The following is a 14627-nucleotide window of genomic DNA, read 5'->3' on the forward strand; positions in this document are numbered from 1 at the left end:
GGGACCTGCAGCAAGGAGGGGTAGGGAGAGACGTGCAGCCTCTTTGCTCCTGTCCAGACTCACGTTGCAACCACACATCCAAGCACAGCCCGATGCAAGTCCCTTGGTGCATCCCTCGGTGGCGGTGCTTCCTCTGATCCGTCACCCGCGCTCAGCTAGGGTGGTTTGCAGAGCCATCCATCCACTCTGTGTCCACAGCAGACATGAAACTGCTAGCTTTTCTGAGCCCCCAGTATAAAGCTGCGTAGCAGAAATACAGAAAATGGCACTGGAAGTCAAAATTTGAAAAGCAGCCACTGGACATTGTAGGGAATTCTTCTGACAGGATACAGTAAAAATACCTGGTTTAAATGGTTGTTAGGCAGTTGTATGTTTCTTTCTGTTAAAAAAAAGAAAAGAAAAAATAAAAGTAACGTGTAGTCTTTATATCTCATTCTTTTAAAATATTTCCCATGACAAAATGTAGAAAAAAGACATAAAAATGGATATCTTTATGCATATTGTAACCATGGGAACTTCTCTCAAAACAGCAGAAAAAAATATTCTTATTGTCATTTTCAGTAGACTTTTAGTCTGCGGTAAATTTTAAGTTACCTTTTTTGCCAGGCCCTCAGCTATGCCAGGACAATCAATGCAATTAGAGGTGTTCAAAGGCAATTTTCAGTACAGTCTCTTCCTAACACTGTGGGTACCTGAGGTCTGAACCAGACACAAAGTTATTTAGAACAGCCCTAAGACAGCTCTAAGCCATGTTTGTGACTTACAAGTTTAATTATCAGAGACAGTCAGAAAATAATTAAATTTTGGCAGAGTTCACTCCCAAGACATTCTTTTCCATCAGCAGAAGAAGCTTTTCTCCCTGCCTTGTATCAAGGACTTGAAAGCAAGAAGATTTGAGCAGAGAAGTCAAGCCCAAATTGGACCTTAGAAAAAATGTTGCTGAGCACTGTCATCAGTCCAAACAGAAACACTCTGTGAAAATGTGAATGCCACCTTGATCATTTCAAAGGACCAAGGTGTGAAATTAGCAAAGAGCTCCAAGAATGGTTCCTAACACAACAGATGTGCACTCATGCCTGTTAATAACGGGGTTTCAATGAGATGACTGCCAAATGGTAGCACTTCACATCTAGCTGCCAGCTCCACACCCACAAATCGGCCTGCTACATGTCTAAGTGCTACCATTCACTGAGCTTCAAACTCACATGGGTCAGCGGACTGATGTGTAAGTGGTACCATCGGCATACACTCAAGTGTTGCAGGAGAAAAACAGTTGAGAAATTAATGATACCAATAAGCTAGATGCAAGTAATTTATTAACCCTGTATCTGCAACAACCACATGTCTCCCTCTTGAAAAGTAACCCCTTCCTCACCAGTGTGGCCTCTTCGATCCAGAGCTCCCAGGACACTTGCAGATACTGGAAGGTCTGCAAGCACTTGGGATGTAAAGAAAGTACAGAAAATCCAAGAAGCTGACTGATGGTTAATACATGTACACATTCTGTGCATGAAAATAAAGGAAGAAAAATCCCATAAACCAGTGGATATAGCCTTCTCACAGACCATCTCTTTTTGGAGTTAGGATTTAATATCACTAGCATCTTGCCAATTGGATCTGATGATGATATTCCTTTTTTTTTTTTTTTTTTTTGAGTTTCCTTAGTGCTCTCAGAAATAGCTATCTAATGAAATTACTTTGTAATTACATAGCAGGCTTATAAATTGTCCATAGTGATAGTCTATGATAAACATAGATGCAACTTTGACATGTCACTATGCTCTGTTCAAGTACTTCACCCACAGTTGTTTGTACTTAGTTCATGTTGTATGAGAAAAGAGATTTAATTCCATGAGCTTGGACACTTGTATTAAATTAGATTCCCTGGTCACCTGAACTTTATCATGGCAGGAAATGTGAAACATGGTGTTTTGCTGTGCAGAACATTATATTCTTTCTGGGGCTACTAATTCCCAAACGTGACAGTCTGGCAGACCTGCAAGTCCTGCTCATGGGCATAGAATCCAAAGATAGTCATCCTTTTCTCAAGGACAGCAGGAGCAGAAGCAGGCTACTTTATATATGGCGTGATGGGATTATGTAAAACCTAATGGGCTTAGTTCAGGAATCTTCCTCCACCTGGATAAGGAAGAGTGAGAACAGTGCTCACGACCCCTTTCAGCAGCAAGCAAGCTGTGGCTGAGGACCAGTTTGGGGATGCGACATCCTGATGTGCCTGGGAGGGACATGGGGTGCTGGGGGTGCTGGCACTGCCACGTCCCTGCTCCAGTGGAGGTGATGGGCAGGGGAGTAGTACAGCTGTGCTGTCCACTCCTGCACATCTGGGCAGGGACATGTGAAGAGCCCTGAACTCACTTCTTTGAAGCCAACTGAAATTAAAAACATGTAAGAGGCTGTGCCAATTTTCCCATGAGAGGATGGAAGTCAGAAGAAAATAGATGGGGAGAGGAAAGTAAAAGAAGAGAGGGGAAAGTTTTCTCTGTTGATTCCCGTCCCTCTCCTCCTTGGTTTTCAATGCTCTTTCCTCAGTTTCTGAGAAGAGTGTATTAAAAAAGAGGAAGGAAAACAAGAATAAAGATGAAACACAGATTTTTCTTTGTTTTTTGAAAAGTTAAGAGAAATGAAGGGTTACAATGTCTTTTTCTAAAATGGGAAAAAGGAATGTTTTTCTGAATTTGATGTGCTTTTATAAAAAAAAAGACTTTTGGCAAAGCTGTACAGCTTTCTCAAAGATGCTTTTGGACAAAAAATATTCACAAGCTTTAATAGTAATCTGAACTTTCAACACCTATAGCTATAGCTAACATTTTCTCCCACATGATCTGTGGCAAAGGGTACAAGGGCAGGGGAATTATGAATGAGTTGGACCCAGAGACAGACCCCTTAAAAAACCTGCTCCCTGTTGCACAACATGCAACAACAGTTTTAAATCAGAGAGTACACTGTGGGAGAGGGATGCTGATCTGTGAGCTGGGTACTGAGTCTGTTTCTCTGCCTGCAGCCATGCGCACAGCTGCACGACCTGCCAGCAGCAGCATCTCCCTGAAATTACAAGCGTACTGTGCGGCTGTCCTCTCGTCTCTGCTGTGGAGGTAGGGTCATTCAGTAATTATTGGCTGATCTACATGCAACAGAGGAGCAGGAATAAGCCCTGATTTTTTCTTTTCTTCTAGTTGCAGATAAAGCCTGCACTCTAGTGGATTGTCTCTATAGGAAAGTGTAATCTGTTTATTGATTTGCAGGATATAAAGCCCAAATTTCCAGAAATGCTGGGGTCTGGTCTAGCTCCACCTTTTGAGGACTGTGAGGACAGCAAAGTCCAGCAGACAATGAGCGCTTTTTAAAGTCTTACCCCCACCCTAACCCCAGGTTCTCAAGAGAGCCTCAGAGATTTTGGTTATTCTAGTGTCCTGGGCTGAGTATTGGGGACTGATTAGGTGTAGATAGCTGTCCATATTTACACACAAAAAGACAGTTTTCCATTGATTATTCAGCTAAGGAGGCTCAGGAGTATAATTCATTCTAGCAGAAATATTACACATAATAGACTAGTTCTTTGGCTATCCTGGTTATGAATAGCTCCTCTCAAGTTCATGGAGTCCGTCTGATAAAAAACAGATGAGGATCTGGTCCGCCATGCTCATTGAAACATACCCCTGAGTAGACCCAGGCAAATCACTCATACTAAATATTTGTTTGACACTTGCAATTTGCTTGTTATGCAGTTTGAAGTCTCCTTCTGGCAAATTTCCACACTGAAGTATACTGCAAGACTCACTCTTTAAGGGTCTGGTTTGAAACCAAGGATGTTAACGTAACTCTTTCTGTTGACTCCACAAGGCTTTGGAGCAAGTTTTAAGCCTCTCATTCACGGAGAGTTCATGCCTATACTTAATAGTAAATATGTAAGGTTTAAAAAGCACTGAGGATACTGGGAAATAAACTTACCCTTTGCTTTAGGCTTGTCCCTAAGTTTCTTTGCCAAATCTGGGCTTAAGATATTTATTAATACAATGGGGAACTGGAGACAGTCAAAGTGAATTTGTTTTAAAATCTGAATGCTTGAGAAACCTCTGTTATACTGTCTCCTCAGCTATTATTGGTGCCTAAAACCACAATGTTAGGCATGAATGATGAGTGCCAAGAGCTAAGTGTTGCACTATTAAGTATCATAAGAAATGTTTCCCTGTGTGCACTTAATTTCTATTAAAAATTGGGCAGGAGCAATACTGTTTCCATAATGTACAGGTCTTACTGGCAGAGGTAACCCCAATTCCATCTTCCAACATTTCAATCCTGGCACAAGTAAAAGGCATTCTCAACAAGTATCCTGTTTGTTTGTTTGAGTGTACGCAATTGCATACTTTCCCTCTGTGCATGATGGGAACAGTTAGATGACTGTTTCTTTCGCACAGCAGCTTTAAAGCCTGTCATCCATCCTCAGCTGAATTAAACAGAGGGTGTCTCTCCATTCCTGCAGGTTTGATGAAAAGCGGCAACACACAAAAGCAAAAAAGCTCTACTCATTCCCTCTTTAAAGGAAAAGGAGCAACCCAGTTAAGACCCCTTTCCCCTGCCCCTCGGACAGAGGAGATTCGTCAGCAAACAGTCGTTATGAGCATCCACATGCCTAGAAAAACTAAGCAAAGGTCATGTTTTATTTGTCAAGGGTTCTTTGTCACCTGGAGTCTCGTGCGTCTAACTAGGCTTACGCTTACATTTAGGCTTTCCTGCAGACAGGTTGTGCAAAATACCTCTCTTCCATGTAGATGTTAGTATTTCATACAGCTTGATCTGCACAGAAGTTCTGATAGGATTATGCAAAAAGTCAAAATGTGCAAAAGAGATATCACCTGAAAGGGAGGTTACTGGAGATCAGCTCCAGTGCTTACAAGCTACTTACTTCACGTTGCCTCAGAATGTAGATTCTGCACCTGATAACAGCAGAAGGTTAAAACTTGAGAGAAGTTGGACATGACTGGAAATACAAATACTAAAAATGAGGTCAACATGAGTTGCTGGAGATCACGCTACACAAAGTGTGCTTCTTCGCCAATGGGGCTTTCCCTTATGGCGTTCGAGGTTTTGAAACTACTCATATTTGGAAGTTCTCTGCTGATATAGTAGAAAGTGTCAAATTCTTCCAAGCTCCAAGGACTCAATGGCTATTGAAAATTTACAGTTGAGATTTCCCCATCTTGCTTTATGATATATAAACAGCTGGATTGTGGCAACTCCAATAATTAGGATAACCAGAGGCTTTTGTATTTAAATTTGACAGATGTCTGTCAACAGTAACACTATCAAAACTATAGTGCCTACAGCTGAAAAAAGGAAATTGTAGCAGAAAAGTAAATGAAGGCAACATTTAACAGATGAAATGCTGCACTGACTATTTATGTCATCCTCAGACTAAATACAGCAGCCTGTCTTTCTTAATGATTTGGCTTCTTCTATTTAACAGATTTTGAATGTTCGTTTGTTGTTGTAACCTGACCTCTCCAGTATTAATTTTCTCTCGGCTCTGCAGAGCTAGGCAGAACCTCAGAATTGCGCTGCTGACAAGCGCTACTGTGGTCACTGCAGGGAGCCAGGAATTCAAGGAGCAAAGTCGATGTAATCTGCTTGTATCTGGTTCCGTGAAATTTCCAGTTGCTTTATGCAAAGCCAGTCACTGTTTGCAATTCATCAACTACAAAAACAGGACTGAGAAGCACAGGCAGGTCAGTGTCCCAAACAAGATGGACTGTGTTTTAAATTAGAAGGGCTGAGCCCATTATCAGTCATGCTCCAGGTTCTCACTGAACTGATAACAGAATCAGCCACCACTACACTTTTTTCTCAAACTTTGAATAACTGCCATTCCCCATTGAGTAAATGCAACTGTTTAAGCAACTCTCTAAGACTTTTTCCCTCGTATGAATGTTTCCTATCCTTGATCACTTGGCTCAAAACAGGTAATTAGAGATAGTTTTTCCAAAGCTGGAAATATTCCTTTTCCTTTTCCTTCCATTCCTTGCTGCCAAATAACTCCAGTCGATGTTAAATGGCTTGCACATGGTGCATGTGGGCTCTTTAAAATACATTGACAAGCTGCATGTAGACTGCAGGTATGTGGGCCAACTCGCCTTTTATCTTCATTCCTCTAATGTTGTGACATGGTTTGATAATGCCATAAACTCTGGGATCTTCCGCTGGGTAATGACTCCCCATCAGAAACCAGCAAGATTTCCAGTGCCATTCTGAAGGATACATCATAGCATCTACAGTATCTTCAAAGAGGAAATACTCCTCCAAGCCCTCTTAGAGGCTGGATGTCTGCCAGTTTTGGAGATCAGCCGGTATTATTGTTGAGCAGAAGCAGCACCAGGGTGCTGGCCCCTGACAACATGAGGCTGGCACATCTCGAGCAGTAATCGACAGCAGATGGGGATACGCTGCAGCGGGCCCTTTGTGAGGCTGTCTGGAAGCTCTGCTCCAGCGCACGGGAAGGTTTGAGCAAGGCAGGGCTGAGCGCTGCGTGCTAGGACTGCAAAGGCAGGGGCGAGCGGTGGAGGAGGGTATGTCCGCTCTCGTATCGCTCCTGTTCTCGTTGTCTCTTCCCTACAGAAAGGCCATAAGCACCACTAGGGAATACGTTGCTTGCAGATGGGTATTTTCTGAAAAGTAACAGACACAATTCTGAACAGAGCCAAAGCTTTTAAAACATCTTACTTTTGTAAAAACTATATGCAACAAATTCCCCCTACACTGTCATAACCAAGAGAAAAATGAAATTCCTGACAAGCCTTATTTTCAGTGTAAACTAGTACAATTTTTTGATTTTTTGGGTATGTCAGTTTTACAACAAAACTGCAGCTGTTTTGTGTTGGTGTGGTGTTTTTTGGTTTGGTTTGGGGTTTTTTTGGTTTGGGGTTTTTTTTGTTTTGTTTTTTTTTTTTTTTTTTTTTAGAAACAAAACCAGAAAGAATTCAATTTCCTTCAACAGCTGTTTTCTCTCAAGGAAAATTATCAGAAGTTTCCAGTCAGCTTGTAGTGTTGGTGGATGATAGTATTCAGAAAACTAATGATGTGGATTAGGAATCCTTATTGATATAATTCCTTATAATTCTGCCCAAAATATCAGGTGAAACCATTGCTATTGGCATATTATGAGAAGAGTTTGCTGATCTCTGACCAATGCATTTTGTCTGGTTTTTATGAAAGCCTTAAACACCACAGGGTAGTCTCTTCACACCCATGGAAACAATAAGGTGAGGATCTTACGTTGGCTGAGACTCCAAGTATTTCTATAATATATTATAAAATGCTGTTATAACACAAATAAGTGCTTTTCAGCACTGGAAAATCTTCCATCCAGCTGGAAGGACACGTGCTGCTCTAGCTGGAGGCCATCTCCAAGCAATCTCATCTGATGAGGTGGGACTGCCTGTGAGGGATATTTCCTGCATCCTGGTCTTGCAACATGAGGACCAGCTACTAATTACCCTGAACACAAGCTCATGGTCCCAGTGCAGCAGAAGGGAAGGACTGGAAATGGTGTTTTGGCATTTGTGACCTTTCACCTGCTTTTTGTCACTTTTGCAATTTATTGTACAGGGCATACAAACATACCACCACCGGTCTTCTGACTGTTGTTCCAGCTCTCAAAATGCTTGTTTTAAGCATAGAATAATTTCCCATCAATCTTGCTTTCTCGGTAAATCTTGCCTCATTCTTAAAGCTGACTTTTTGCTTCCTGAGGAGAAGCAGCCCCTTCCCGAAGAGCTAGCATAAAACCTATGCATGAGTACCATGCCACTTCTGTCTTTAAATGTAGCTTTTTGTTAGTCAGGACTTAGGTATCTTGTGTGTCTTCCCGGGTAGCAGTGACTTGTGCAAACATGCAGTGGAGAGCAGACTGTCTCTGGCAAACCGTCAAGTGGAGACTTCACAGGTACACATGAGAAAATAAAGCAAAGCTCTAGAGATATTGAAGAATTTTTGAAGACATGATGAAAAAGCGATGTGTCCTGCTGCCGTGGTGAAGCAAAATGCCTGTTCTTGAGTGAGAAGAGGATGCGTGCTTGGGCTCAGGGCTGCACTCCCAAATGGCGCCCATGCCACTGGTCTGCAGTCAGGGGCTTAAATGCTCATGGCTCTTGGAATAAGAGATGGGAGGAGATGATTAAAGAGATGCCACTGTTGCTATGACCATACTTGTTTCTCCTGGTGCTGCTGGTCTCCTGTCTGGGAAGAAATGTCTGGTAAAGTTACATACACGTTATATACTTAGAAGAACTGTTTATTGGTTACAGTCAGGGCCAAATGGAGAAAATCAGCAGCTCCCTAAACCAGCCCTTTACTTCCTCTGACGGCTCTCTCTGAGCTGCACACAAGGAGGAAGAGATAATCAGAAGCACATGTAGGCATTAACTACAGATTTGCTCAACCTTTTTGTAGGCGGTGGTTTGGGGAGACTGCCTGGCTAGAAGAGAGAGATGAGAAAAATATCTCAGCGTCACTGAAGCTTAAGGACTTGCCCTCTTCCCACAGACATAGCAGTGTGGTGCAATTTGCTAGCAGGGCAGCGGCAAAACCCAGCACCAGCCCTGGTCTGTGGCTTGGCACGGGGCGCTGCTGAGGGAACGCCACAGCATTCGGTTTTGGTGAAGAAGCCGACTCTGTTGATTGCTTCACAACAGTCTTGCAGAGTAGTTTCCAACCCGGCCTAATATGATATTTAGTCTGGATTTACACTTTTATTAGCCTCACCACCCTGCAAAAAGTAGGCAAGGGCACAGGTTAATCCGTGAGAGATCAACGGTTAGTCAGAGGATGGCAATTGGGACAACATTCCTTCCCTCTCTTTGCTTTTAATTGTCATTTACAAGTAAAATCCCTGGACAGGGATTGTTTACCACCTTGCGCTGGCACAGAGCTCGACACAGCATGGCTTGCGTTTCCACTGGGGAAATGCAGTTTACACGTATGGTATAAACAATCATTGAAAATTTGTCCTCATTTTACTGCCAGAGTCAAGCAAAGGCAAAGCAAATCTTTCCTCTCCCAGCCCTGCTAATGGGAAAACACTTTGACAGCCACTGGTGACCGCCAATGGGAATGCCAAACACATCTCTCATCCTCTTTCAGGAGAGGTATTTGGTGACATTGTTCACCAGTAGGTATTTGGATACCAGTCTGCTAGGTATTTTGATACTGGTCCTTCTGTTAAAAGAATATTTCTCCCAATTCCCTTGATTTCTAATGTAGAACATCTGTGTCTTCTTTCCTGAAATAGTTTGTCTTTTTCTTTTTTTTTTCTTAAAGTAAATTGATGAATGAAATGTCTGCTTTGTTCTTGAGTTTGCTTTGCTGCTGTCCAAAAGCTTTGCAGACGCCTTAGCACACGTACAGCAAATAATCCCAGATTCCGCCCCCCACAAACACACATGCAGTCCCATGCACATGCACACAAAATCATTACAATTCAGTTCATCTGAACAGACTGTCTCATCTTGCACTTTAGTTTCAACCAAATGACCCGATGAACTGTAGATTACCTGAGTCAGACAGTTTGTCTGACCAACTGCAAATAATTTTCCTGTTACTGAGAATGCCCTTGGGCCTCTGCGTCTTCTCATAGAATAAAACTGTTTCCATCTGCATGAAAATGTTGATTTTTGACAGATTTCTCCTTTGGACAGTGTCTAAAGAAGACTGGTGAATATTTAGAGCATTCTGCATTCCTCATCTAGCAGTAGTATACTTCCAAATGAGTCAAGTTGAAAAGTCTTGGTAAAAATCTCTATTTACAAAAAAATCATCTTATATACTTTACTCTACTAAACTGAAGCCTGAGGTCAACAGCAAGGTTCTATGGAAAATAGTCCTCTGCTGATTTGTTAAGGCTTTGGGACATTCTTTGAGACATTCTCTTAGGTGATATTACAGGGGATATGAGATTGCACATGAAAACAACAGGGAAAATGAGAGGCAGCTCAGCTATGTGCTCCTTTTGTTCTCCTTCTGGCTGACTCATCTAACTTGCAGAACTATTCTGGAGTACTCAAGAAATGCAGGATTAAACCAACCAAACTAACTAGTGCTTTCCTGTCAACTAAAGGAACAAGCTTCTTGCCTCTTCTCAACCCTACCCAATCCTCGAGGAGGAAGTCCCAATCATTGAATCAAGAGGTTGTCCTCTCTTTATTAGCCTTTGGTTTTTACCTCAGCAGGCAAATTTCATGAGTAGAACCACTTCACAGAATGAAATTCACACATCCTAGAAACATAAATAACTTTCATATTTGTACGTCATGATAAGAAGTACTGTAAATGAAATTTTAACAAGATAACCAGTGTTTTGCTTTCCATTAATCCTTGAAGCACCTCCCTCTGGGACAACTTTGGAACTGAAAATGCATTACTGCACATCTCATTAATACCACATGCTTTGCCTCCATAAAAAGAGCTTCTGTCCTGCAAGCCTTTTGGCACAGGGATCAAGCTAGGCAGCTGTAGTAAAAGCAGCCCACAGGTTTCCTTCTGTCTGCCCTTGATAGCAACCCTGAAAGGCACTGAGAAAGGGATATTGCAACATCAGGTTGGACACATCAGGAGATAGTTTTGTTACATGGGTTCACACATAACCAACTATTGTTCACCTGAGAAGATAACTATAAATAATTAGAATTGGTTTAATAGTAGAACCACTTGCTACAAAAGACAGTTCAGAAATTCATCAGTTTTGAAGATCAAACAGGACTACATAATCATCTTTATTGGCTTTCAACATAATATCAATCATAGAGCTTGAGGGACACTAACAGTAGATGAATAACTTGTTTTTGAGAAAAAAAATATTTTCCAGGATCAATCCCACCTTGAAGACATTTTGTATGTCTTCATTACTCATGCCTTCATTACATCCTCGTATCCAAATGCTTTATTTCTAGTTTTATTACATTTTGGCTTGCCATACTAGCTAGTCCCCACCAGTGCCTATGCAGATCCTGAAAAAAATCAGAGGAAATGCAGGAAATTAGCAGGGGCATTCAAACCGCTGCACAGAGGAGTTACATGGCCCATTTCATAATTTCCTGCACTAGTTTGGAATGGGTCCTGCAGACACACAGCTGGGCTGTATTTCAATAATTAAAGGAGCGGGCCACGATTAACCTTTACTGGCTCAGAAACTGATTCCCAGAGGCATCAGTTGCTTGTCTCTGAAAGCAATAACTTCACACACCAGAGTGCCGTGGGCATGAAGGTATGTGTGCATCGACTTATTTTTCATCCCAGAGGCCAGGCACTCAGCAGATTTCTGTCAGAAAAGTTCTCCTGAAGTCAATGCCACATTTGTCCCTGCGCTGTCATGTCTATTTTAAAATAAAAAGGGGATCTGGGGCACAACAGCCAAACTTTTTTTTTCTAAATCTAAGCTACCTGGACTTTTCCACACAGGCTTATTGCTGTTTGACTAATGTTAACCTAAAGGGAGCATCATACGCTGCAGAGCAAAATGCTCGCTCCAGCATTATGTCAAGTTCCCAGCAACAAACTTCTTAACTGCTAAGTATTTCCCAGCAGATTCAGATAACCACAAAGGTGGGCATTTGTGAAGCACATTTTAGGCAAGGTATCCCATAGGCAGAGCAGATTTACAAGATACAAGTTAGACAGTGGGCTAGTTTCTGCCAGAGACAGTTGTTGAGACTCAGGACAAACTGCCTGCTGACTGACTTCAGCAGAGTTTTCTAAGGCCTTACATCAAGCTCAAGGACTCTGAATGGCATGAAAGCACCCTTCAGATTTTGCACTTTCAATTCTTCTTGTCAGATATTGCCATTTTTGGCATTCCTTACGCAGTTTGTACACCACAAGAAACAAATACTCAAGGAAGCATTGATGATTTGGCTAGAAATGGTGACACTTATGCCATATGCTTGTAAGCATTTTCCAAATTTTTTAGATTTTTCAATGGAGAAAAGCTTAACATTTGTATATCCAAACCTATATAGAGGCAGGTAATTTAGTAGCATATCTCTGCCAATTTATTGAAGAGAAGTCATTAAATTAAGCTATACTAAGGTTAAGGATTTATACGCGGAAAGCAGAGCAGGTTTCTTGCAACGTGATGCATTTCTACACTTTCTATCTCTTCTCAGAACAGGCTCTGACCAAGCTTGGAATTTGGTTATAAATCAAACTACAGCTGCTTCATGTGTCAATATGCCCGGACCACCTGGAACAAAGTGGTACTAATAGTGGTTGTGCTTTTGTGAAGAGCATTAGCAGAGATAATTTTGTTGTCTAAACCATCTTGATTGCTGTAACAAAGAGTTGAAAAATGTGGATTAGGCTTTTCAGCATTCAAGAGGTTTCAGGAGAATAATGTCAGGCTCATTTCCAATGAGTTAGAAAGGCTATGATGCAAGTTCATCTATCTCGAATGCCTAGAAACAAAAACAACCTACAAAACTTTTTTTCAGAGTAAGACAGAATTCACTTATGTAAGTATAACCTGTAGATATTTATATGGCTGAAAAAGTATCCACATATAGGACCAGAAGTGACAACAAAATAGTCTTATATATGATTTATTGTAAGTTTATCAAGATTTGACTGCAGTTAATGAAAGGTTTGCCTATGCATGTAAATAGAAAGGAAAAAAAAAACCCCAAAACAACTGCTTTGCCACAGGAAAAATGTGTTATGATGGTAATTCTGTGCTTGCTGTCCAGTGTTGTGCAAATTTCTTGTAACGTCACTCTGATGATCTGTGTATCTAAATACTTGCGAGAGTTGCACTTCCTCCTTTTTGTTTTGTGAGAGCAGAGTCCAGTAAAATATTCACGTGGAAGCTGAATAAGAAAACTATGTTACTGAAAAGTCACACTTGCAAATTTGAAAATAAATGTGCCTGTCAATACAGAAGCAAAATTTCCAAAGCGGGATCTTATTCATTGCTTTGTATAGTATAATTCTTTTTACTATTGCTAAGGTTGTTAATTAGATAACTTAGTGTAGATGCATAAAATTCAACTATTGGTAGTTCTGGTGGTTTTGTTTTGTTGGAGGTTTTTTTGTTTGGGGTTTTTTTTTTCACTTTTCTTACTGATAATTTGCAAACTTTAAAGTAACTAATATAGCTATGCATCCCTTGAACCAGAAAATACAAAAAACCAAAGAGAGGAAAACCCAGAGCCTGATGTATGGCCTACAGTTCATTTGTAAAGATCAAGAGCTACAAAAGTCTGTTCCCTTACTCAGAAGAAGGGCCTCTCTGAGAGTGGGCAACGCCTGATGTGGCTTAGACAGGGGAAGTGTGTGCATGCCAAGGACCCTGAAGTCACTGCTGACTTCAAAGCTGTAACTTGAGCTTCCCCAGTGACTTCGCAATAAATCAAATAAACCAGGCTGGGGGGAGCACGGGAGGCAGGGCAGGCAAATGAAAGAGATGGAGAAAAAGAAAGTGCTGTGACAATGAAATGTTCAGGAGACAAAGATGTCCTGCTATGGGTGTACAGTCCACAAATGTGAAATTATAGCTGTTGGCTTGAATGGGGCTTGCTTTCTCCATTCAAAGAATTGAACCATGGTATCTCCAAACACAGGTAACACTCACAGAGCTTAGGAGTTATGTGGGCCATGCTGTGTAAACGTCCTCACACATGATCCCTTTCCAGTCACACAGTCCTGAGAGTTTTATTTTTTTAAGTAAGTCATGCAAGCAGATGTCACAACGACTCTAGCAAGTAACTTATCACTGACATTCATCTCAGCCTAGGTCTCCAGAAGTCCAACAGAAATTCACAGTGGAGGAGGACACAGGAGGAGCTGATTGAGCTATGTGAGTTTTGAATACCATGGACCTCTCTTATTTAAGACCAGATCTTGGAGCCCTGCTCACCTAGAAGTGGAGCATTGGACTTCAATTTACAGATGATTGTTGCAAAATAAGTTTGTAAACAAACTTACTGTGTCTGTAGCTTCATGTTATCCATCTATGAGGATGCTTTTACCCTTCAATAATCGTAAGAAAAGTATCTTGTCCTTGACTAAATCTTGTCCTTGACTAAAAAAAGTCTACTTACACTGCAGAATAAGAGCAGTTGCTCAATGACAACTGAGGCCACATCTATTCAAACTACTTTGTACTTGCAGTTAATCAAATGTTCCAGGAAGATTTCTTACTTCGTTGTACTGGATTCAACTTAGGTTGAATAATCTAAGGTAGGTACTTACATGGCATATCAATTGTCTAAAGTATTTTGCCCCCCAAACTTCCTGTGAGGTTGACAACTTGTATTTTCACAATTTTATTCATCAGAGGTGACACTGGTACACAAGGGACAGAAGAATCCTGGATCCACTGAAGTTAAAGGAAGCTTTCGACCCAAGGAGAAGTTAACAAGTTCCTTGAAGCAATGCAGGAAGCTAGAGGGGGAACAATGATTACAACAGCTTTGCTCACAAAGCAAGCTGTTGCCTTAATCATTGGGTATTTTTTCATCTCTACAATTGTACTTCAAAATACATTTGTAACATCTCATGACACCATGCAGCCTTTTTCTTTTTTTTTTTTCTTTCCTTTACACATACAGAAATATTGTGATTTCTAC

This window comes from Balearica regulorum, chromosome Z (assembly GCF_011004875.1).
Source record: "Balearica regulorum gibbericeps isolate bBalReg1 chromosome Z, bBalReg1.pri, whole genome shotgun sequence".
Lineage (NCBI taxonomy): Eukaryota > Metazoa > Chordata > Aves > Gruiformes > Gruidae > Balearica > Balearica regulorum.